Source organism: Chiloscyllium punctatum, chromosome 31 (genome assembly GCF_047496795.1).
Source record: "Chiloscyllium punctatum isolate Juve2018m chromosome 31, sChiPun1.3, whole genome shotgun sequence".
NCBI lineage: Eukaryota > Metazoa > Chordata > Chondrichthyes > Orectolobiformes > Hemiscylliidae > Chiloscyllium > Chiloscyllium punctatum.
Genome location: NC_092769.1, coordinates 41,492,005 through 41,514,294, shown reverse-complemented (window position 1 = coordinate 41,514,294; position 22,290 = coordinate 41,492,005). Strand labels below are relative to the sequence as shown.

At 46.5% G+C, this 22,290-nt stretch overlaps 13 non-coding genes across 13 annotated transcripts; all 13 read left to right on the top strand.

Annotated features, from left to right (window-relative positions):
* Positions 1-394: 394 nt before the first annotated feature.
* Positions 395-467, top strand: trnav-aac (transfer RNA valine (anticodon AAC)). Its single transcript has one exon. It is a non-coding gene; the product is annotated as a tRNA-Val (tRNA).
* Positions 468-2,131: 1,664 nt separating this feature from the next.
* Positions 2,132-2,213, top strand: trnal-cag (transfer RNA leucine (anticodon CAG)). Its single transcript has one exon. It is a non-coding gene; the product is annotated as a tRNA-Leu (tRNA).
* A 1,613-nt stretch (positions 2,214-3,826) lies between these two features.
* trnav-aac (transfer RNA valine (anticodon AAC)) lies at positions 3,827-3,899 on the top strand. The gene has a single exon. It is a non-coding gene; the product is annotated as a tRNA-Val (tRNA).
* Positions 3,900-5,563: 1,664 nt separating this feature from the next.
* On the top strand, positions 5,564-5,645 carry trnal-cag (transfer RNA leucine (anticodon CAG)). The gene has a single exon. It is a non-coding gene; the product is annotated as a tRNA-Leu (tRNA).
* A 1,613-nt stretch (positions 5,646-7,258) lies between these two features.
* trnav-aac (transfer RNA valine (anticodon AAC)) lies at positions 7,259-7,331 on the top strand. Its single transcript has one exon. It is a non-coding gene; the product is annotated as a tRNA-Val (tRNA).
* Positions 7,332-8,995: 1,664 nt separating this feature from the next.
* Positions 8,996-9,077, top strand: trnal-cag (transfer RNA leucine (anticodon CAG)). The gene has a single exon. It is a non-coding gene; the product is annotated as a tRNA-Leu (tRNA).
* A 1,613-nt stretch (positions 9,078-10,690) lies between these two features.
* trnav-aac (transfer RNA valine (anticodon AAC)) lies at positions 10,691-10,763 on the top strand. Its single transcript has one exon. It is a non-coding gene; the product is annotated as a tRNA-Val (tRNA).
* Positions 10,764-12,427: 1,664 nt separating this feature from the next.
* Positions 12,428-12,509, top strand: trnal-cag (transfer RNA leucine (anticodon CAG)). Its single transcript has one exon. It is a non-coding gene; the product is annotated as a tRNA-Leu (tRNA).
* A 1,613-nt stretch (positions 12,510-14,122) lies between these two features.
* Positions 14,123-14,195, top strand: trnav-aac (transfer RNA valine (anticodon AAC)). The gene has a single exon. It is a non-coding gene; the product is annotated as a tRNA-Val (tRNA).
* A 1,664-nt stretch (positions 14,196-15,859) lies between these two features.
* On the top strand, positions 15,860-15,941 carry trnal-cag (transfer RNA leucine (anticodon CAG)). Its single transcript has one exon. It is a non-coding gene; the product is annotated as a tRNA-Leu (tRNA).
* A 1,613-nt stretch (positions 15,942-17,554) lies between these two features.
* On the top strand, positions 17,555-17,627 carry trnav-aac (transfer RNA valine (anticodon AAC)). The gene has a single exon. It is a non-coding gene; the product is annotated as a tRNA-Val (tRNA).
* A 1,662-nt stretch (positions 17,628-19,289) lies between these two features.
* On the top strand, positions 19,290-19,371 carry trnal-cag (transfer RNA leucine (anticodon CAG)). Its single transcript has one exon. It is a non-coding gene; the product is annotated as a tRNA-Leu (tRNA).
* Positions 19,372-20,984: 1,613 nt separating this feature from the next.
* On the top strand, positions 20,985-21,057 carry trnav-aac (transfer RNA valine (anticodon AAC)). Its single transcript has one exon. It is a non-coding gene; the product is annotated as a tRNA-Val (tRNA).
* Positions 21,058-22,290: the final 1,233 nt, after the last annotated feature.

The following is a 22,290-nucleotide window of genomic DNA, read 5'->3' as shown; positions in this document are numbered from 1 at the left end:
CCAAACACGCACAACCTTCTGTGTGGAAAATGTGCCTCAGGTCCTTTGTCAATTTCAGCCCACTCACCTTAAACCGATGCTCTCGATTTTTCAACTCACCCCAACTTGGGTAAAACACATAAATACTCAGTTTACAACCCTTCCATAAGATCATGTCGCAGCCGTTATGCTGCGGGGAAAGTCGTCCCAGCTTATTCCACCTCGCCCTACGGTCCAAACATTGACGACATCCTTGTCTATATTTTGTCATCAATTTCACGTTTTTTTTTTACGTTTTCAAGATGTTAATTACGCTGGACAATAACAAGCTATTGGAAACAGAAAGGTGAAACGTAGAATTGCTTCAACTTTCAGTGCTGGATGCCACTGAGCTGCATAACGGCGGCGCCGGCTGGTTTCTGTAGTGTAGTGGTCATCACGTTCGCCTAACACGCGAAAGGTCCCCAGTTCGAAACTGGGCAGAAACTGCTTTCTTTTTCAAGTGCAGCCTTTCACATGCACAAGAACGGAGCTTCCTTGCTTGCTTTCCCATCTGCAAACCTGCCTTCGAATTTGCTTGAACGAATCTGCTCTCGTCGTGAAATGCAAGGCAACTCCGTTTAATTACTGTGCAAAGCATTATAAAGTTTTTCTCCAACCTGGTTCTGATCATATGCCATTCTGTTTGAGAGTGTAGTTGCCGCGTTCTGATCCTTCCACGAAAAGCAGTACCCCATTTGCATTCCTTGCGCAGGCGGCCCGGTTCAAAGGCAGGGAAGAAGCTGATGCGCTGGTGTCACAGCGCACCACGAATTCCTGAACTTGTCTGTCTGTCAAACGTACCCCAAAGTCGTCTCTGAAAGGCTTCATTTGGAAGCTGTCTGTCGTTATTCAACGCGCGAGAGTTGGCACCGGAGGTCCTGAATCATGTTTTGGAGCAGTTCGCACGTTAGTGGCTCATTCAATCAGCAACAGCAATGAAACAAACATACACTCTGAGAGGAACCTCCCGACCTGTGCTGTCATAGCGTCGCTAGTATTAAGGTGCGCCCCGAGATCTAAGCCATGTTGGAACTGAAACGGAGGAATCGACCGAGAGGCTACAGAATGACATCGCATCCATTTAATTTTCTTTAAATCACTGACGAGCAGGAAAATGTTCACGGGGAGGGCGAGTGGAGAAGTGTGGCAATTGAAGCTCTGGTGAAACTCCTTCTTTGTGATTCACTCAGCAAACAGAGACGTGAAGGTGACTCAGGCGTGAGAGCTCTTCACATCGAGAACAAAAAGCAATCAAGGGCAGTTAGCACCTCTTCCGGAGTGGCGGTGGGGTGAGGTAATTACCTTTTGAGTTCTGTTACTATGTTCAGAAACTGCCTTTTAGATTGAGGTGAACAGAAACTCCATTTCTAAGAAGCACCATGGAAGTTAGCAAAATGTATTGAGTCGCTTCTCGTCGATTCCCGCACAGGTTTCCGACTCAGTTGGTATCCATGTGGCTCATGTCCAGGAGTGAACATCTCTGCAGCAAATTGCCCGTTTAAGGTAAAAGGCACGGAAAGTGTCATCTCGAACAGGCCCCGAGGGCAGAGCATCCTCACAATGGGATCTGTCGCTCTCGGAATGTAATGCGACTTCCGGTTTTAGGGTAGAGAACTTTCTTTGGGACCCTTATTCTGCAAAACAGACACAGTGACTGAATAAATGCTGCACGGTATGATTTGGAACACGGCCTGCTCAGCTTTGTGCATTTTCCCTGTAGTCCGGTGTGTTTCGTGTTCCGTGTAAACGTGAAAGTCGTCCTGTTTCGAGCAATGGGTGAAATTATTTAGCAGAGCAAGAATCGAAATTGCAGTAATGTCAAGCAGCTCATGGTTATTTGACCAAATCAGAAGCGAACATATATTGTCACGCACTCACAGATACATATGTAGCTGAAAAGAGTCTGAGAAGATAGACTCAGCTTACCATTGATTTTTGTCTGGATTGATGGGCTATCATTATCTGCTGCGAAATTGACATTGTAGCCGGGCACATCCCAGCAGCTGTGCAAGTCTGAGAGGGATCATGGAACCCTTTTCATGTGACTTTGCGTCTTTTGTTATGCAGGGGCACAATTGGAAATGCAAGAAAAGGGGCCGCGCGGTCGGCTGGTAGTGTGGCCGAGCGGTCTAAGGCGCTGGATCCAGGTTCCAGTCTTGAAAGGGGCGCGGGTTCGAATCCCGCCACTGCCATTTCTGCTGTTTAACTCCAATGCTGCAGCTTGTTAAAATGCTGTTTCCGCCCCCACTGTATTGATGTTGAAAACAAAAGTAAAATGGGTTTGCTTCCCGGGGAATTAACTGTGGTGTGGGACAGTGCCACGCGGAAAATCGCAAACAGCTCTGCTGTTCCAGCCAATTTGTGCGTTTACTGGAACCGAATGGAGACTGTTATTTCATCGCTGTTGTGATGAAACACTGCAGAAACGAACGACTTACTTACTTTTGCTCCGACTGACCATACTCCGTGAAATTTTCCCAGACCCACAGTTGAGGATTTTTGCTGCTGGAAGTTACCTCAGAAACCCTGTTCACTCGTAATGTGGTGACTCGACTCGTCGTTATTTGGTTTTCTGGCCAATGGGAAAATCGATCCAATGAATTTCGATGTCACATGTTATTGAATTTCTCCCATTTCCTTTATTTCCGTCCTGGAGGCATCGGAACGGAAAGGGAATCTCATCGAGACTGTGATTGTTGAAATTCACTTTTTATGGCCCCTTCTTATTATGTTCTTTCTTTCTCTCTTTTCAGCATTGTCTGGGAGGTGTTGGTGCACTAAGGCTGCAGTATGTTTGAAAGAGTAGTTTGGAATTGCCCTGTTGTTAGTTGTGAGATTACTTTATGACTCATGCCCTCGGACTGTCTCACATTTAGCATTCATGCATCTCTGTGTCTGAAAGTGCATTAGGCATGCCAGTTTTGTTTGTGTTCCGTGTTAAATGCTTACTGTTTTGCGATTCGCTCAGTACATTACGAGTTAACAGGGTTTCTGAGGCAACTTCCAGCAGCAGAAATCCTCAACTGAGGGTCTGGGAAAATTTCACGGAGTATGGTCAGTCGGATCAAAAGTAAGGAAGTCGTTCGTTTCTGCAGTGTTTCACAATACTACCTTTCCCGTGAGCAGTCGAACAGACGAAACGATTGTGCCACAGACTGCGACGGCAAGCTCTGCTAAAAAGTAATCCTTTAAAGCCGGTGTAAGCAACACGACGGTATTGGGGTACACCGCGTGGAATCAGATACTTCGGTGTATCTCGTCCATGCTCACCACATAGCCAAAGTTAAACAAGTCCCGTTCCCCAGCATTTGGCCCCTATCCCGCTAAACCCATCCTATCCAGAAACTCATCCGATTACCTTTGCAATTTTCTGAGTGTAATCGCCTCCTCCACTTCCTCTGGGAGCTCATTCCAAACACGCACAACCTTCTGTGTGGAAAATGTGCCTCAGGTCCTTTGTCAATTTCAGCCCACTCACCTTAAACCGATGCTCTCGATTTTTCAACTCACCCCAACTTGGGTAAAACACATAAATACTCAGTTTACAACCCTTCCATAAGATCATGTCGCAGCCGTTATGCTGCGGGGAAAGTCGTCCCAGCTTATTCCACCTCGCCCTACGGTCCAAACATTGACGACATCCTTGTCTATATTTTGTCATCAATTTCACGTTTTTTTTTTACGTTTTCAAGATGTTAATTACGCTGGACAATAACAAGCTATTGGAAACAGAAAGGTGAAACGTAGAATTGCTTCAACTTTCAGTGCTGGATGCCACTGAGCTGCATAACGGCGGCGCCGGCTGGTTTCTGTAGTGTAGTGGTCATCACGTTCGCCTAACACGCGAAAGGTCCCCAGTTCGAAACTGGGCAGAAACTGCTTTCTTTTTCAAGTGCAGCCTTTCACATGCACAAGAACGGAGCTTCCTTGCTTGCTTTCCCATCTGCAAACCTGCCTTCGAATTTGCTTGAACGAATCTGCTCTCGTCGTGAAATGCAAGGCAACTCCGTTTAATTACTGTGCAAAGCATTATAAAGTTTTTCTCCAACCTGGTTCTGATCATATGCCATTCTGTTTGAGAGTGTAGTTGCCGCGTTCTGATCCTTCCACGAAAAGCAGTACCCCATTTGCATTCCTTGCGCAGGCGGCCCGGTTCAAAGGCAGGGAAGAAGCTGATGCGCTGGTGTCACAGCGCACCACGAATTCCTGAACTTGTCTGTCTGTCAAACGTACCCCAAAGTCGTCTCTGAAAGGCTTCATTTGGAAGCTGTCTGTCGTTATTCAACGCGCGAGAGTTGGCACCGGAGGTCCTGAATCATGTTTTGGAGCAGTTCGCACGTTAGTGGCTCATTCAATCAGCAACAGCAATGAAACAAACATACACTCTGAGAGGAACCTCCCGACCTGTGCTGTCATAGCGTCGCTAGTATTAAGGTGCGCCCCGAGATCTAAGCCATGTTGGAACTGAAACGGAGGAATCGACAGAGAGGCTACAGAATGACATCGCATCCATTTAATTTTCTTTAAATCACTGACGAGCAGGAAAATGTTCACGGGGAGGGCGAGTGGAGAAGTGTGGCAATTGAAGCTCTGGTGAAACTCCTTCTTTGTGATTCACTCAGCAAACAGAGACGTGAAGGTGACTCAGGCGTGAGAGCTCTTCACATCGAGAACAAAAAGCAATCAAGGGCAGTTAGCACCTCTTCCGGAGTGGCGGTGGGGTGAGGTAATTACCTTTTGAGTTCTGTTACTATGTTCAGAAACTGCCTTTTAGATTGAGGTGAACACAAACTCCATTTCTAAGAAGCACCATGGAAGTTAGCAAAATGTATTGAGTCGTTTCTCGTCGATTCCCGCACAGGTTTCCGACTCACTTGGTATCCATGTGGCTCATGTCCAGGAGTGAACATCTCTGCAGCAAATTGACCGTTTAAGGTAAAAGGCACGGAAAGTGTCATCTCGAACAGGCTCCGAGGGCAGAGCATCGTCACAATGTGATCTGTCGCTCTCGGAATGTAATGCGACTTCCGGTTTTAGGGTAGAGAACTTTCTTTGGGACCCTTATTCTGCAAAACAGACACAGTGACTGAATAAATGCTGCACGGTATGATTTGGAACACGGCCTGCTCAGCTTTGTGCATTTTCCCTGTAGTCCGGCGTGTTTCGTGTTCCGTGTAAACGTGAAAGTCGTCCTGTTTCGAGCAATGGGTGAAATTATTTAGCAGAGCAAGAATCGAAATTGCAGTAATGTCAAGCAGCTCATGGTTATTTGACCAAATCATAAGCGAACATATATTGTCACGCACTCACAGATACATATGTAGCTGAAAAGAGTCTGAGAAGATAGACTCAGCTTACCATTGATTTTTGTCTGGATTGATGGGCTATCATTATCTGCTGCGAAATTGACATTGTAGCCGGGCACATCCCAGCAGCTGTGCAAGTCTGAGAGGGATCATGGAACCCTTTTCATGTGACTTTGCGTCTTTTGTTATGCAGGGGCACAATTGGAAATGCAAGAAAAGGGGCCGTGCGGTCGGCTGGTAGTGTGGCCGAGCGGTCTAAGGCGCTGGATCCAGGTTCCAGTCTTGAAAGGGGCGCGGGTTCGAATCCCGCCACTGCCATTTCTGCTGTTTAACTCCAATGCTGCAGCTTGTTAAAATGCTGTTTCCGCCACCACTGTATTGATGTTGAAAACAAAAGTAAAATGGGTTTGCTTCCCGGGGAATTAACTGTGGTGTGGGACAGTGCCACGCGGAAAATCGCAAACAGCTCTGCTGTTCCAGCCAATTTGTGCGTTTACTGGAACCGAATGGAGACTGTTATTTCATCGCTGTTGTGATGAAACACTGCAGAAACGAACGACTTACTTACTTTTGCTCCGACTGACCATACTCCGTGAAATTTTCCCAGACCCACAGTTGAGGATTTTTGCTGCTGGAAGTTACCTCAGAAACCCTGTTCACTCGTAATGTGGTGACTCGACTCGTCGTTATTTGGTTTTCTGGCCAATGGGAAAATCGATCCAATGAATTTCGATGTCACATGTTATTGAATTTCTCCCATTTCCTTTATTTCCGTCCTGGAGGCATCGGAACGGAAAGGGAATCTCATCGAGACTGTGATTTTTGAAATTCACTTTTTATGGCCCCTTCTTATTATGTTCTTTCTTTCTCTCTTTTCAGCATTGTCTGGGAGGTGTTGGTGCACTAAGGCTGCAGTATGTTTGAAAGAGTAGTTTGGAATTGCCCTGTTGTTCGTTGTGAGATTACTTTATGACTCATGCCCTCGGACTGTCTCACATTTAGCATTCATGCATCTCTGTGTCTGAAAATGCATTAGGCATGCCAGTTTTGTTTGTGTTCCGTGTTAAATGCTTACTGTTTTGCGATTCGCTCAGTACATTACGAGTTAACAGGGTTTCTGAGGCAACTTCCAGCAGCAGAAATCCTCAACTGAGGGTCTGGGAAAATTTCACGGAGTATGGTCAGTCGGATCAAAAGTAAGGAAGTCGTTCGTTTCTGCAGTGTTTCACAATACTACCTTTCCCGTGAGCAGTCGAACAGACGAAACGATTGTGCCACAGACTGCGACGGCAAGCTCTGCTAAAAAGTAATCCTTTAAAGCCGGTGTAAGCAACACGACGGTATTGGGGTACACCGCGTGGAATCAGATACTTCGGTGTATCTCGTCCATGCTCACCACATAGCCAAAGTTAAACAAGTCCCGTTCCCCAGCATTTGGCCCCTATCCCGCTAAACCCATCCTATCCAGAAACTCATCCGATTACCTTTGCAATTTTCTGAGTGTAATCGCCTCCTCCACTTCCTCTGGTAGCTCATTCCAAACACGCACAACCTTCTGTGTGGGAAATGTGCCTCAGGTCCTTTGTCAATTTCAGCCCACTCACCTTAAACCGATGCTCTCGATTTTTCAACTCACCCCAACTTGGGTAAAACACATAAATACTCAGTTTACAACCCTTCCATAAGATCATGTCGCAGCCGTTATGCTGCGGGGAAAGTCGTCCCAGCTTATTCCACCTCGCCCTACGGTCCAAACATTGACGACATCCTTGTCTATATTTTGTCATCAATTTCACGTTTTTTTTTTACGTTTTCAAGATGTTAATTACGCTGGACAATAACAAGCTATTGGAAACAGAAAGGTGAAACGTAGAATTGCTTCAACTTTCAGTGCTGGATGCCACTGAGCTGCATAACGGCGGCGCCGGCTGGTTTCTGTAGTGTAGTGGTCATCACGTTCGCCTAACACGCGAAAGGTCCCCAGTTCGAAACTGGGCAGAAACTGCTTTCTTTTTCAAGTGCAGCCTTTCACATGCACAAGAACGGAGCTTCCTTGCTTGCTTTCCCATCTGCAAACCTGCCTTCGAATTTGCTTGAACGAATCTGCTCTCGTCGTGAAATGCAAGGCAACTCCGTTTAATTACTGTGCAAAGCATTATAAAGTTTTTCTCCAACCTGGTTCTGATCATATGCCATTCTGTTTGAGAGTGTAGTTGCCGCGTTCTGATCCTTCCACGAAAAGCAGTACCCCATTTGCATTCCTTGCGCAGGCGGCCCGGTTCAAAGGCAGGGAAGAAGCTGATGCGCTGGTGTCACAGCGCACCACGAATTCCTGAACTTGTCTGTCTGTCAAACGTACCCCAAAGTCGTCTCTGAAAGGCTTCATTTGGAAGCTGTCTGTCGTTATTCAACGCGCGAGAGTTGGCACCGGAGGTCCTGAATCATGTTTTGGAGCAGTTCGCACGTTAGTGGCTCATTCAATCAGCAACAGCAATGAAACAAACATACACTCTGAGAGGAACCTCCCGACCTGTGCTGTCATAGCGTCGCTAGTATTAAGGTGCGCCCCGAGATCTAAGCCATGTTGGAACTGAAACGGAGGAATCGACCGAGAGGCTACAGAATGACATCGCATCCATTTAATTTTCTTTAAATCACTGACGAGCAGGAAAATGTTCACGGGGAGGGCGAGTGGAGAAGTGTGGCAATTGAAGCTCTGGTGAAACTCCTTCTTTGTGATTCACTCAGCAAACAGAGACGTGAAGGTGACTCAGGCGTGAGAGCTCTTCACATCGAGAACAAAAAGCAATCAAGGGCAGTTAGCACCTCTTCCGGAGTGGCGGTGGGGTGAGGTAATTACCTTTTGAGTTCTGTTACTATGTTCAGAAACTGCCTTTTAGATTGAGGTGAACAGAAACTCCATTTCTAAGAAGCACCATGGAAGTTAGCAAAATGTATTGAGTCGCTTCTCGTCGATTCCCGCACAGGTTTCCGACTCAGTTGGTATCCATGTGGCTCATGTCCAGGAGTGAACATCTCTGCAGCAAATTGCCCGTTTAAGGTAAAAGGCACGGAAAGTGTCATCTCGAACAGGCTCCGAGGTCAGAGCATCCTCACAATGTGATCTGTCGCTCTCGGAATGTAATGCGACTTCCGGTTTTAGGGTAGAGAACTTTCTTTGGGACCCTTATTCTGCAAAACAGACACAGTGACTGAATAAATGCTGCACGGTATGATTTGGAACACGGCCTGCTCAGCTTTGTGCATTTTCCCTGTAGTCCGGCGTGTTTCGTGTTCCGTGTAAACGTGAAAGTCGTCCTGTTTCGAGCAATGGGTGAAATTATTTAGCAGAGCAAGAATCGAAATTGCAGTAATGTCAAGCAGCTCATGGTTATTTGACCAAATCATAAGCGAACATATATTGTCACGCACTCACAGATACATATGTAGCTGAAAAGAGTCTGAGAAGATAGACTCAGCTTACCATTGATTTTTGTCTGGATTGATGGGCTATCATTATCTGCTGCGAAATTGACATTGTAGCCGGAAACATCCCAGCAGCTGTGCAAGTCTGAGAGGGATCATGGAACCCTTTTCATGTGACTTTGCGTCTTTTGTTATGCAGGGGCACAATTGGAAATGCAAGAAAAGGGGCCGTGCGGTCGGCTGGTAGTGTGGCCGAGCGGTCTAAGGCGCTGGATCCAGGTTCCAGTCTTGAAAGGGGCGCGGGTTCGAATCCCGCCACTGCCATTTCTGCTGTTTAACTCCAATGCTGCAGCTTGTTAAAATGCTGTTTCCGCCACCACTGTATTGATGTTGAAAACAAAAGTAAAATGGGTTTGCTTCCCGGGGAATTAACTGTGGTGTGGGACAGTGCCACGCGGAAAATCGCAAACAGCTCTGCTGTTCCAGCCAATTTGTGCGTTTACTGGAACCGAATGGAGACTGTTATTTCATCGCTGTTGTGATGAAACACTGCAGAAACGAACGACTTACTTACTTTTGCTCCGACTGACCATACTCCGTGAAATTTTCCCAGACCCACAGTTGAGGATTTTTGCTGCTGGAAGTTACCTCAGAAACCCTGTTCACTCGTAATGTGGTGACTCGACTCGTCGTTATTTGGTTTTCTGGCCAATGGGAAAATCGATCCAATGAATTTCGATGTCACATGTTATTGAATTTCTCCCATTTCCTTTATTTCCGTCCTGGAGGCATCGGAACGGAAAGGGAATCTCATCGAGACTGTGATTGTTGAAATTCACTTTTTATGGCCCCTTCTTATTATGTTCTTTCTTTCTCTCTTTTCAGCATTGTCTGGGAGGTGTTGGTGCACTAAGGCTGCAGTATGTTTGAAAGAGTAGTTTGGAATTGCCCTGTTGTTCGTTGTGAGATTACTTTATGACTCATGCCCTCGGACTGTCTCACATTTAGCATTCATGCATCTCTGTGTCTGAAAGTGCATTAGGCATGCCAGTTTTGTTTGTGTTCCGTGTTAAATGCTTACTGTTTTGCGATTCGCTCAGTACATTACGAGTTAACAGGGTTTCTGAGGCAACTTCCAGCAGCAGAAATCCTCAACTGAGGGTCTGGGAAAATTTCACGGAGTATGGTCAGTCGGATCAAAAGTAAGGAAGTCGTTCGTTTCTGCAGTGTTTCACAATACTACCTTTCCCGTGAGCAGTCGAACAGACGAAACGATTGTGCCACAGACTGCGACGGCAAGCTCTGCTAAACAGTAATCCTTTAAAGCCGGTGTAAGCAACACGACGGTATTGGGGTACACCGCGTGGAATCAGATACTTCGGTGTATCTCGTCCATGCTCACCACATATCCAAAGTTAAACAAGTCCCGTTCCCCAGCATTTGGCCCCTATCCCGCTAAACCCATCCTATCCAGAAACTCATCCGATTACCTTTGCAATTTTCTGAGTGTAATCGCCTCCTCCACTTCCTCTGGGAGCTCATTCCAAACACGCACAACCTTCTGTGTGGGAAATGTGCCTCAGGTCCTTTGTCAATTTCAGCCCACTCACCTTAAACCTTTGCTCTCGATTTTTCAACTCACCCCAACTTGGGTAAAACACATAAATACTCAGTTTACAACCCTTCCATAAGATCATGTCGCAGCCGTTATGCTGCGGGGAAAGTCGTCCCAGCTTATTCCACCTCGCCCTACGGTCCAAACATTGACGACATCCTTGTCTATATTTTGTCATCAATTTCACGTTTTTTTTTTACGTTTTCAAGATGTTAATTACGCTGGACAATAACAAGCTATTGGAAACAGAAAGGTGAAACGTAGAATTGCTTCAACTTTCAGTGCTGGATGCCACTGAGCTGCATAACGGCGGCGCCGGCTGGTTTCTGTAGTGTAGTGGTCATCACGTTCGCCTAACACGCGAAAGGTCCCCAGTTCGAAACTGGGCAGAAACTGCTTTCTTTTTCAAGTGCAGCCTTTCACATGCACAAGAACGGAGCTTCCTTGCTTGCTTTCCCATCTGCAAACCTGCCTTCGAATTTGCTTGAACGAATCTGCTCTCGTCGTGAAATGCAAGGCAACTCCGTTTAATTACTGTGCAAAGCATTATAAAGTTTTTCTCCAACCTGGTTCTGATCATATGCCATTCTGTTTGAGAGTGTAGTTGCCGCGTTCTGATCCTTCCACGAAAAGCAGTACCGCATTTGCATTCCTTGCGCAGGCGGCCCGGTTCAAAGGCAGGGAAGAAGCTGATGCGCTGGTGTCACAGCGCACCACGAATTCCTGAACTTGTCTGTCTGTCAAACGTACCCCAAAGTCGTCTCTGAAAGGCTTCATTTGGAAGCTGTCTGTCGTTATTCAACGCGCGAGAGTTGGCACCGGAGGTCCTGAATCATGTTTTGGAGCAGTTCGCACGTTAGTGGCTCATTCAATCAGCAACAGCAATGAAACAAACATACACTCTGAGAGGAACCTCCGGACCTGTGCTGTCATAGCGTCGCTAGTATTAAGGTGCGCCCCGAGATCTAAGCCATGTTGGAACTGAAACGGAGGAATCGACAGAGAGGCTACAGAATGACATCGCATCCATTTAATTTTCTTTAAATCACTGACGAGCAGGAAAATGTTCACGGGGAGGGCGAGTGGAGAAGTGTGGCAATTGAAGCTCTGGTGAAACTCCTTCTTTGTGATTCACTCAGCAAACAGAGACGTGAAGGTGACTCAGGCGTGAGAGCTCTTCACATCGAGAACAAAAAGCAATCAAGGGCAGTTAGCACCTCTTCCGGAGTGGCGGTGGGGTGAGGTAATTACCTTTTGAGTTCTGTTACTATGTTCAGAAACTGCCTTTTAGATTGAGGTGAACAGAAACTCCATTTCTAAGAAGCACCATGGAAGTTAGCAAAATGTATTGAGTCGCTTCTCGTCGATTCCCGCACAGGTTTCCGACTCACTTGGTATCCATGTGGCTGATGTCCAGGAGTGAACATCTCTGCAGCAAATTGCACGGTTAAGGTAAAAGGCACGGAAAGTGTCATCTCGAACAGGCTCCGAGGTCAGAGCATCCTCACAATGTGATCTGTCGCTCTCGGAATGTAATGCGACTTCCGGTTTTAGGGTAGAGAACTTTCTTTGGGACCCTTATTCTGCAAAACAGACACAGTGACTGAATAAATGCTGCACGGTATGATTTGGAACACGGCCTGCTCAGCTTTGTGCATTTTCCCTGTAGTCCGGCGTGTTTCGTGTTCCGTGTAAACGTGAAAGTCGTCCTGTTTCGAGCAATGGGTGAAATCATTTAGCAAAGCAAGAATCGAAATTGCAGTAATGTCAAGCAGCTCATGGTTATTTGACCAAATCAGAAGCGAACATATATTGTCACGCACTCACAGATACATATGTAGCTGAAAAGAGTCCGAGAAGATAGACTCAGCTTACCATTGATTTTTGTCTGGATTGATGGGCTATCATTATCTGCTGCGACATTGACATTGCAGCCGGGCACATCCCAGCAGCTGTGCGAGTCGGAGAGGGATCATGGAACCCTTTTCATGTGACTTTGCGTCTGTTGTTATGCAGGGGCACAATTGGAAATGCAAGAAAAGGGGCGGCGCGGTCGGCTGGTAGTGTGGCCGAGCGGTCTAAGGCGCTGGATCCAGGTTCCAGTCTTGAAAGGGGCGCGGGTTCGAATCCCGCCACTGCCATTTCTGCTGTTTAACTCCAATGCTGCAGCTTGTTAAAATGCTGTTTCCGCCCCCACTGTATTGATGTTGAAAACAAAAGTAAAATGGGTTTGCTTCCCGGGGAATTAACTGTGGTGTGGGACAGTGCCACGCGGAAAATCGCAAACAGCTCTGCTGTTCCAGCCAATTTGTGCGTTTACTGGAACCGAATGGAGACTGTTATTTCATCGCTGTTGTGATGAAACACTGCAGAAACGATCGACTTACTTACTTTTGCTCCGACTGACCATACTCCGTGAAATTTTCCCAGACCCTCAGTTGACGATTTTTGCTGCTGGAAGTTACCTCAGAAACCCTGTTAACTCGTAATGTGGTGACTCGACTCGTCGTTATTTGGTTTTCTGGCCAATGGGAAAATCGATCCAATGAATTTCGATGTCACATGTTATTGAATTTCTCCCATTTCCTTTATTTCCGTCCTGGAGGCATCGGAACGGAAAGGGAATCTCATCGAGACTGTGATTGGTGAAATTCACTTTTTATGGCCCATTCTTATTATGTTCTTTCTTTCTCTCTTTTCAGCATTGTCTGGGAGGTGTTGGTGCACTAAGGCTGCAGTATGTTTGAAAGAGTAGTTTGGAATTGCCCTGTTGTTAGTTGTGAGATTACTTTATGACTCATGCCCTCGGACTGTCTCACATTTAGCATTCATGCATCTCTGTGTCTGAAAATGCATTAGGCATGCCAGTTTTGTTTGTGTTCCGTGTTAAATGCTTACTGTTTTGCGATTCGCTCAGTACATTACGAGTTAACAGGGTTTCTGAGGTAACTTCCAGCAGCAGAAATCCTCAACTGAGGGTCTGGGAAAATTTCACGGAGTATGGTCAGTCGGATCAAAAGTAAGGAAGTCGTTCGTTTCTGCAGTGTTTCACAATACTACCTTTCCCGTGAGCAGTCGAACAGACGAAACGATTGTGCCACAGACTGCGACGGCAAGCTCTGCTAAAAAGTAATCCTTTAAAGCCGGTGTAAGCAACACGACGGTATTGGGGTACACCGCGTGGAATCAGATACTTCGGTGTATCTCGTCCATGCTCACCACATAGCCAAAGTTAAACAAGTCCCGTTCCCCAGCATTTGGCCCCTATCCCGCTAAACCCATCCTATCCAGAAACTCATCCGATTACCTTTGCAATTTTCTGAGTGTAATCGGCTCCTCCACTTCCTCTGGGAGCTCATTCCAAACACGCACAACCTTCTGTGTGGGAAATGTGCCTCAGGTCCTTTGTCAATTTCAGCCCACTCACCTTAAACCGATGCTCTCGATTTTTCAACTCACCCCAATGTGGATAAAACACATAAATACTCAGTTTACAACCCTTCCATAAGATCATGTCGCAGCCGTTATGCTGCGGGGAAAGTCGTCCCAGCTTATTCCACCTCGCCCTACGGTCCAAACATTGATGACATCCTTGTCTATATTTTGTCATCAATTTCACGTGCTTTTTTAACGTTTTCAAGATGTTAATTACGCTGGACAACAACAAGCTATTGGAAACAGAAAGGTGAAACGTAGAATTGCTTCAACTTTCAGTGCTGGATGCCACTGAGCTGCATAACGGCGGCGCCGGCTGGTTTCTGTAGTGTAGTGGTCATCACGTTCGCCTAACAAGCGAAAGGTCCCCAGTTCGAAACTGGGCAGAAACTGCTTTCTTTTTCAAGTGCAGCCTTTCACATGCACAAGAACGGAGCTTCCTTGCTTGCTTTCCCATCTGCAAACCTGCCTTCGAATTTGCTTGAACGAATCTGCTCTCGTAGTGAAATGCAAGGCAACTCCGTTTAATTACTGTGCAAAGCATTATAAAGTTTTTCTCCAACCTGGTTCTGATCATATGCCATTCTGTTTGAGAGTGTAGTTGCCGCGTTCTGATCCTTCCACGAAAAGCAGTACCGCATTTGCATTCCTTGCGCAGGCGGCCCGGTTCAAAGGCAGGGAAGAAGCTGATGCGCTGGTGTCACAGCGCACCACGAATTCCTGAACTTGTCTGTCTGTCAACCGTACCCCAAAGTCGTCTCTGAAAGGCTTCATTTGGAAGCTGTCTGTCGTTATTCAACGCGCGAGAGTTGGCACCGGAGGTCCTGAATCATGTTTTGGAGCAGTTCGCACGTTAGTGGCTCATTCAATCAGCAACAGCAATGAAACAAACATACACTCTGAGAGGAACCTCCGGACCTGTGCTGTCATAGCGTCGCTAGTATTAAGGTGCGCCCCGAGATCTAAGCCATGTTGGAACTGAAACGGAGGAACCGACAGAGAGACTACAGAATGACATCGCATCCATTTAATTTTCTTTCAATCACTGACGAGCAGGAAAATGTTCACGGGGAGGGCGAGTGGAGAAGTGTGGCAATTGAAGCTCTGGTGAAACTCCTTCTTTGTGATTCACTCAGCAAACAGAGACGTGAAGGTGACTCAGGCGTGAGAGCTCTTCACATCGAGAACAAAAAGCAATCAAGGGCAGTTAGCACCTCTTCCGGAGTGGGGGTGGGGTGAGGTAATTACCTTTTGAGTTCTGTTACTATGTTCAGAAACTGCCTTTTAGATTGAGGTGAACAGAAACTCCATTTCTAAGAAGCACCATGGAAGTTGGCAAAATGTATTGAGTCGCTTCTCGTCGATTCCCGCACAGGTTTCCGACTCACTTGGTATCCATGTGGCTCATGTCCAGGAGTGAACATCTCTGCAGCAAATTGCCCGTTTAAGGTAAAAGGCACGGAAAGTGTCATCTCGAACAGGCTCCGAGGTCAGAGCATCCTCACAATGGGATCTGTCGCTCTCGGAATGTAATGCGACTTCCGGTTTTAGGGTAGAGAACTTTCTTTGGGACCCTTATTCTGCAAAACAGACACAGTGACTGAATAAATGCTGCACGGTATGATTTGGAACACGGCCTGCTCAGCTTTGTGCATTTTCCCTGTAGTCCGGCGTGTTTCGTGTTCCGTGTAAACGTGAAAGTCGTCCTGTTTCGAGCAATGGGTGAAATCATTTAGCAGAGCAAGAATCGAAATTGCAGTAATGTCAAGCAGCTCATGGTTATTTGACCAAATCAGAAGCGAACATATATTGTCACGCACTCACAGATACATATGTAGCTGAAAAGAGTCTGAGAAGATAGACTCAGCTTACCATTGATTTTTGTCTGGATTGATGGGCTATCATTATCTGCTGCGAAATTGACATTGTAGCCGGGCACATCCCAGCAGCTGTGCGAGTCGGAGAGGGATCATGGAACCCTTTTCATGTGACTTTGCGTCTGTTGTTATGCAGGGGCACAATTGGAAATGCAAGAAAAGGGGCGGCGCGGTCGGCTGGTAGTGTGGCCGAGCGGTCTAAGGCGCTGGATCCAGGTTCCAGTCTTGAAAGGGGCGCGGGTTCGAATCCCGCCACTGCCATTTCTGCTGTTTAACTCCAATGCTGCAGCTTGTTAAAATGCTGTTTCCGCCCCCACTGTATTGATGTTGAAAACAAAAGTAAAATGGCTTTGCTTCCCGGGGAATTAACTGTGGTGTGGGACAGTGCCACGCGGAAAATCGCAAACAGCTCTGCTGTTCCAGCCAATTTGTGCGTTTACTGGAACCGAATGGAGACTGTTATTTCATCGCTGTTGTGATGAAACACTGCAGAAACGAACGACTTACTTACTTTTGCTCCGACTGACCATACTCCGTGAAATTTTCCCAGACCCTCAGTTGAGGATTTTTGCTGCTGGAAGTTACCTCAGAAACCCTGTTAACTCGTAATGTGGTGACTCGACTCGTCGTTATTTGGTTTTCTGGCCAATGGGAAAATCGATCCAATGAATTTCGATGTCACATGTTATTGAATTTCTCCCATTTCCTTTATTTCCGTCCTGGAGGCATCGGAACGGAAAGGGAATCTCATCGAGACTGTGATTGGTGAAATTCACTTTTTATGGCCCCTTCTTATTATGTTCTTTCTTTCTCTCTTTTCAGCATTGTCTGGGAGGTGTTGGTGCACTAAGGCTGCAGTATGTTTGAAAGAGTAGTTTGGAATTGCCCTGTTGTTAGTTGTGAGATTACTTTTTGACTCATGCCCTCGGACTGTCTCACATTTAGCATTCATGCATCTCTGTGTCTGAAAATGCATTAGGCATGCCAGTTTTGTTTGTGTTCCGTGTTAAATGCTTACTGTTTTGCGATTCGCTCTGTACATTACGAGTTAACAGGGTTTCTGAGGTAACTTCCAGCAGCAGAAATCCTCAACTGAGGGTCTGGGAAAATTTCACGGAGTATGGTCAGTCGGATCAAAAGTAAGGAAGTCGTTCGTTTCTGCAGTGTTTCACAATACTACCTTTCCCCTGAGCAGTCGAACAGACGAAACGATTGTGCCACAGACTGCGACGGCAAGCTCTGCTAAAAAGTAATCCTTTAAAGCCGGTGTAAGCAACACGACGGTATTGGGGTACACCGCGTGGAATCAGATACTTCGGTGTATCTCGTCCATGCACACCACATAGCCAAAGTTAAACAAGTCCCGTTCCCCAGCATTTGGCCCCTATCCCGCTAAACCCATCCTATCCAGAAACTCATCCGATTACCTTTGCAATTTTCTGAGTGTAATCGCCTCCTCCACTTCCTCTGGGAGCTCATTCCAAACACGCACAACCTTCTGTGTGGGAAATGTGCCTCAGGTCCTTTGTCAATTTCAGCCCACTCACCTTAAACCGATGCTCTCGATTTTTCAACTCACCCCAATGTGGATAAAACACATAAATGCTCAGTTTACAACCCTTCTATAAGATCATGTCGCAGCCGTTATGCTGCGGGGAAAGTCGTCCCAGCTTATTCCACCTCGCCCTACGGTCCAAACATTGATGACATCCTTGTCTATATTTTGTCATCAATTTCACGTGCTTTTTTAACGTTTTCAAGATGTTAATTACGCTGGACAACAACAAGCTATTGGAAACAGAAAGGTGAAACGTAGAATTGCTTCAACTTTCAGTGCTGGATGCCACTGAGCTGCATAACGGCGGCGCCGGCTGGTTTCTGTAGTGTAGTGGTCATCACGTTCGCCTAACACGCGAAAGGTCCCCAGTTCGAAACTGGGCAGAAACTGCTTTCTTTTTCAAGTGCAGCCTTTCACATGCACAAGAACGGAGCTTCCTTGCTTGCTTTCCCATCTGCAAACCTGCCTTCGAATTTGCTTGAACGAATCTGCTCTCGTAGTGAAATGCAAGGCAACTCCGTTTAATTACTGTGCAAAGCATTATAAAGTTTTTCTCCAACCTGGTTCTGATCATATGCCATTCTGTTTGAGAGTGTAGTTGCCGCGTTCTGATCCTTCCACGAAAAGCAGTACCGCATTTGCATTCCTTGCGCAGGCGGCCCGGTTCAAAGGCAGGGAAGAAGCTGATGCGCTGGTGTCACAGCGCACCACGAATTCCTGAACTTGTCTGTCTGTCAAACGCACCCCAAAGTCGTCTCTGAAAGGCTTCATTTGGAAGCTGTCTGTCGTTATTCAACGCGCGAGAGTTGGCACCGGAGGTCCTGAATCATGTTTTGGAGCAGTTCGCACGTTAGTGGCTCATTCAATCAGCAACAGCAATGAAACAAACATACACTCTGAGAGGAACCTCCGGACCTGTGCTGTCATAGCGTCGCTAGTATTAAGGTGCGCCCCGAGATCTAAGCCATGTTGGAACTGAAACGGAGGAACCGACAGAGAGACTACAGAATGACATCGCATCCATTTAATTTTCTTTAAATCACTGACGAGCAGGAAAATGTTCACGGGGAGGGCGAGTGGACAAGTGTGGCAATTGAAGCTCTGGCGAAACTCCTTCTTTGTGATTCACTCAGCAAACAGAGACGTGAAGGTGACTCAGGCGTGAGAGCTCTTCACATCGAACAAAAAGCAATCAAGGGCAGTTAGCACCTCTTCCGGAGTGGCGGTGGGGTGAGGTAATTACCTTTTGAGTTCTGTTACTATGTTCAGAAACTGCCTTTTAGATTGAGGTGAACAGAAACTCCATTTCTAAGAAGCACCTTGGAAGTTAGCAAAATGTATTGAGTCGCTTCTCGTCGATTCCCGCACAGGTTTCCGACTCAGTTGGTATCCATTTGGCTCATGTCCAGGAGTGAACATCTCTGCAGCAAATTGCCCGTTTAAGGTAAAAGGCACGGAAAGTGTCATCTCGAACAGGCTCCGAGGTCAGAGCATCCTCACAATGTGATCTGTCGCTCTCGGAATGTAATGCGACTTCCGGTTTTAGGGTAGAGAACTTTCTTTGGGACCCTTATTCTGCAAAACAGACTCAGTGACTGAATAAATGCTGCACGGTATGATTTGGAACACGGCCTGCTCAGCTTTGTGCATTTTCCCTGTAGTCCGGTGTGTTTCGTGTTCCGTGTAAACGTGAAAGTCGTCCTTTTTCGAGCAATGGGTGAAATCATTTAGCAAAGCAAGAATCGAAATTGCAGTAATGTCAAGCAGCTCATGGTTATTTGACCAAATCATAAGCGAACACATATTGTCACGCACTCACAGATACATATGTAGCTGAAAAGAGTCTGAGAAGATAGACTCAGTTTACCATTGATTTTTGTCTGGATTGATGGGCTATCATTATCTGCTGCGAAATTGACATTGTAGCCGGGCACATCCCAGCAGCTGTGCGAGTCGGAGAGGGATCATGGAACCCTTTTCATGTGACTTTGCGTCTGTTGTTATGCAGGGGCACAATTGGAAATGCAAGAAAAGGGGCTCTGCGGTCGGCTGGTAGTGTGGCCGAGCGGTCTAAGGCGCTGGATCCAGGTTCCAGCCTTTAAAGGGGCGCGGGTTCGAATCCCGCCAGCGCCATTTCTGCTGTTTAACTCCAATGCTGCAGCTTGTGAAAATGCTGTTTCTGCCCCCACTGTATTGATGTTGAAAACAAAAGTAAAATGGGTTTGCTTCCCGGGGAATTAACTGTGGTGTGGGACAGTGCCACGCGGAAAATCGCAAACAGCTCTGCTGTTCCAGCCAATTTGTGCGTTTACTGGAACCGAATGGAGACTGTTATTTCATCGCTGTTGTGATGAAACACTGCAGAAACGAACGACTTACTTACTTTTGCTCCGACTGACCATACTCCGTGAAATTTTCCCAGACCCTCAGTTGAGGATTTTTGCTGCTGGAAGTTACCTCAGAAACACTGTTAACTCGTAATGTGGTGACTCGACTCGTCGTTATTTGGTTTTCTGGCCAATGGGAAAATCGATCCAATGAATTTCGATGTCACATGTTATTGAATTTCTCCCATTTCCTTTATTTCCGTCCTGGAGGCATCGGAACGGAAAGGGAATCTCATCGAGACTGTGATTGGTGAAATTCTCTTTTTATGTCCCCTTCTTATTATGTTCTTTCTTTCTCTCTTTTCAGCATTGTCTGGGAGGTGTTGGTGCACTAAGGCTGCAGTATGTTTGAAAGAGTAGTTTGGAATTGCCCTGTTGTTAGTTGTGAGATTACTTTTTGACTCATGCCCTCGGACTGTCTCACATTTAGCATTCATGCATCTCTGTGTCTGAAAATGCATTAGGCATGCCAGTTTTGTTTGTGTTCCGTGTTAAATGCTTACTGTTTTGCGATTCGCTCAGTACATTACGAGTTAACAGGGTTTCTGAGGTAACTTCCAGCAGCAGAAATCCTCAACTGAGGGTCTGGGAAAATTTCCCGGAGTATGGTCAGTCGGATCAAAAGTAAGGAAGTCGTTCGTTTCTGCAGTGTTTCACAATACTACCTTTCCCGTGAGCAGTCGAACAGACGAAACGATTGTGCCACAGACTGCGACGGCAAGCTCTGCTAAAAAGTAATCCTTTAAAGCCGGTGTAAGCAACACGACGGTATTGGGTTACACCTCGTGGAATCAGATACTTCGGTGTATCTCGTCCATGCTCACCACATAGCCAAAGTTAAACAAGTCCCGTTCCCCAGCATTTGGCCCCTATCCCGCTAAACCCATCCTATCCAGAAACTCATCCGATTACCTTTGCAATTTTCTGAGTGTAATCGCCTCCTCCACTTCCTCTGGTAGCTCATTCCAAACACGCACAACCTTCTGTGTGGGAAATGTGCCTCAGGTCCTTTGTCAATTTCAGCCCACTCACCTTAAACCGATGCTCTCGATTTTTCAACTCACCCCAACTTGGGTAAAACACATAAATACTCAGTTTACAACCCTTCCATAAGATCATGTCGCAGCCGTTATGCTGCGGGGAAAGTCGTCCCAGCTTATTCCACCTCGCCCTACGGTCCAAACATTGACGACATCCTTGTCTATATTTTGTCATCAATTTCACGTTTTGTTTTTACGTTTTCAAGATGTTAATTACGCTGGACAATAACAAGCTATTGGAAACAGAAAGGTGAAACGTAGAATTGCTTCAACTTTCAGTGCTGGATGCCACTGAGCTGCATGACGGCGGCGCCGGCTGGTTTCTGTAGTGTAGTGGTCATCACGTTCGCCTAACACGCGAAAGGTCCCCAGTTCGAAACTGGGCAGAAACTGCTTTCTTTTTCAAGTGCAGCCTTTCACATGCACAAGAACGGAGCTTCCTTGCTTGCTTTCCCATCTGCAAACCTGCCTTCGAATTTGCTTGAACGAATCTGCTCTCGTAGTGAAATGCAAGGCAACTCCGTTTAATTACTGTGCAAAGCATTATAAAGTTTTTCTCCAACCTGGTTCTGATCATATGCCATTCTGTTTGAGAGTGTAGTTGCCGCGTTCTGATCCTTCCACGAAAAGCAGTACCGCATTTGCATTCCTTGCGCAGGCGGCCCGGTTCAAAGGCAGGGAAGAAGCTGATGCGCTGGTGTCACAGCGCACCACGAATTCCTGAACTTGTCTGTCTGTCAAACGCACCCCAAAGTCGTCTCTGAAAGGCTTCATTTGGAAGCTGTCTGTCGTTATTCAACGCGCGAGAGTTGGCACCGGAGGTCCTGAATGATGTTTTGGAGCAGTTCGCACGTTAGTGGCTCATTCAATCAGCAACAGCAATGAAACAAACATACACTCTGAGAGGAACCTCCGGACCTGTGCTGTCATAGCGTCGCTAGTATTAAGGTGCGCCCCGAGATCTAAGCCATGTTGGAACTGAAACGGAGGAACCGACAGAGAGACTACAGAATGACATCGCATCCATTTAATTTTCTTTAAATCACTGACGAGCAGGAAAATGTTCACGGGGAGGGCGAGTGGACAAGTGTGGCAATTGAAGCTCTGGCGAAACTCCTTCTTTGTGATTCACTCAGCAAACAGAGACGTGAAGGTGACTCAGGCGTGAGAGCTCTTCACATCGAACAAAAAGCAATCAAGGGCAGTTAGCACCTCTTCCGGAGTGGGGGTGGGGTGAGGTAATTACCTTTTGAGTTCTGTTACTATGTTCAGAAACTGCCTTTTAGATTGAGGTGAACAGAAACTCCATTTCTAAGAAGCACCTTGGAAGTTAGCAAAATGTATTGAGTCGCTTCTCGTCGATTCCCGCACAGGTTTCCGACTCAGTTGGTATCCATGTGGCTCATGTCCAGGAGTGAACATCTCTGCAGCAAATTGCCCGTTTAAGGTAAAAGGCACGGAAAGTGTCATCTCGAACAGGCTCCGAGGGCAGAGCATCCTCACAATGGGATCTGTCGCTCTCGGAATGTAATGCGACTTCCGGTTTTAGGGTAGAGAACTTTCTTTGGGACCCTTATTCTGCAAAACAGACACAGTGACTGAATAAATGCTGCACGGTATGATTT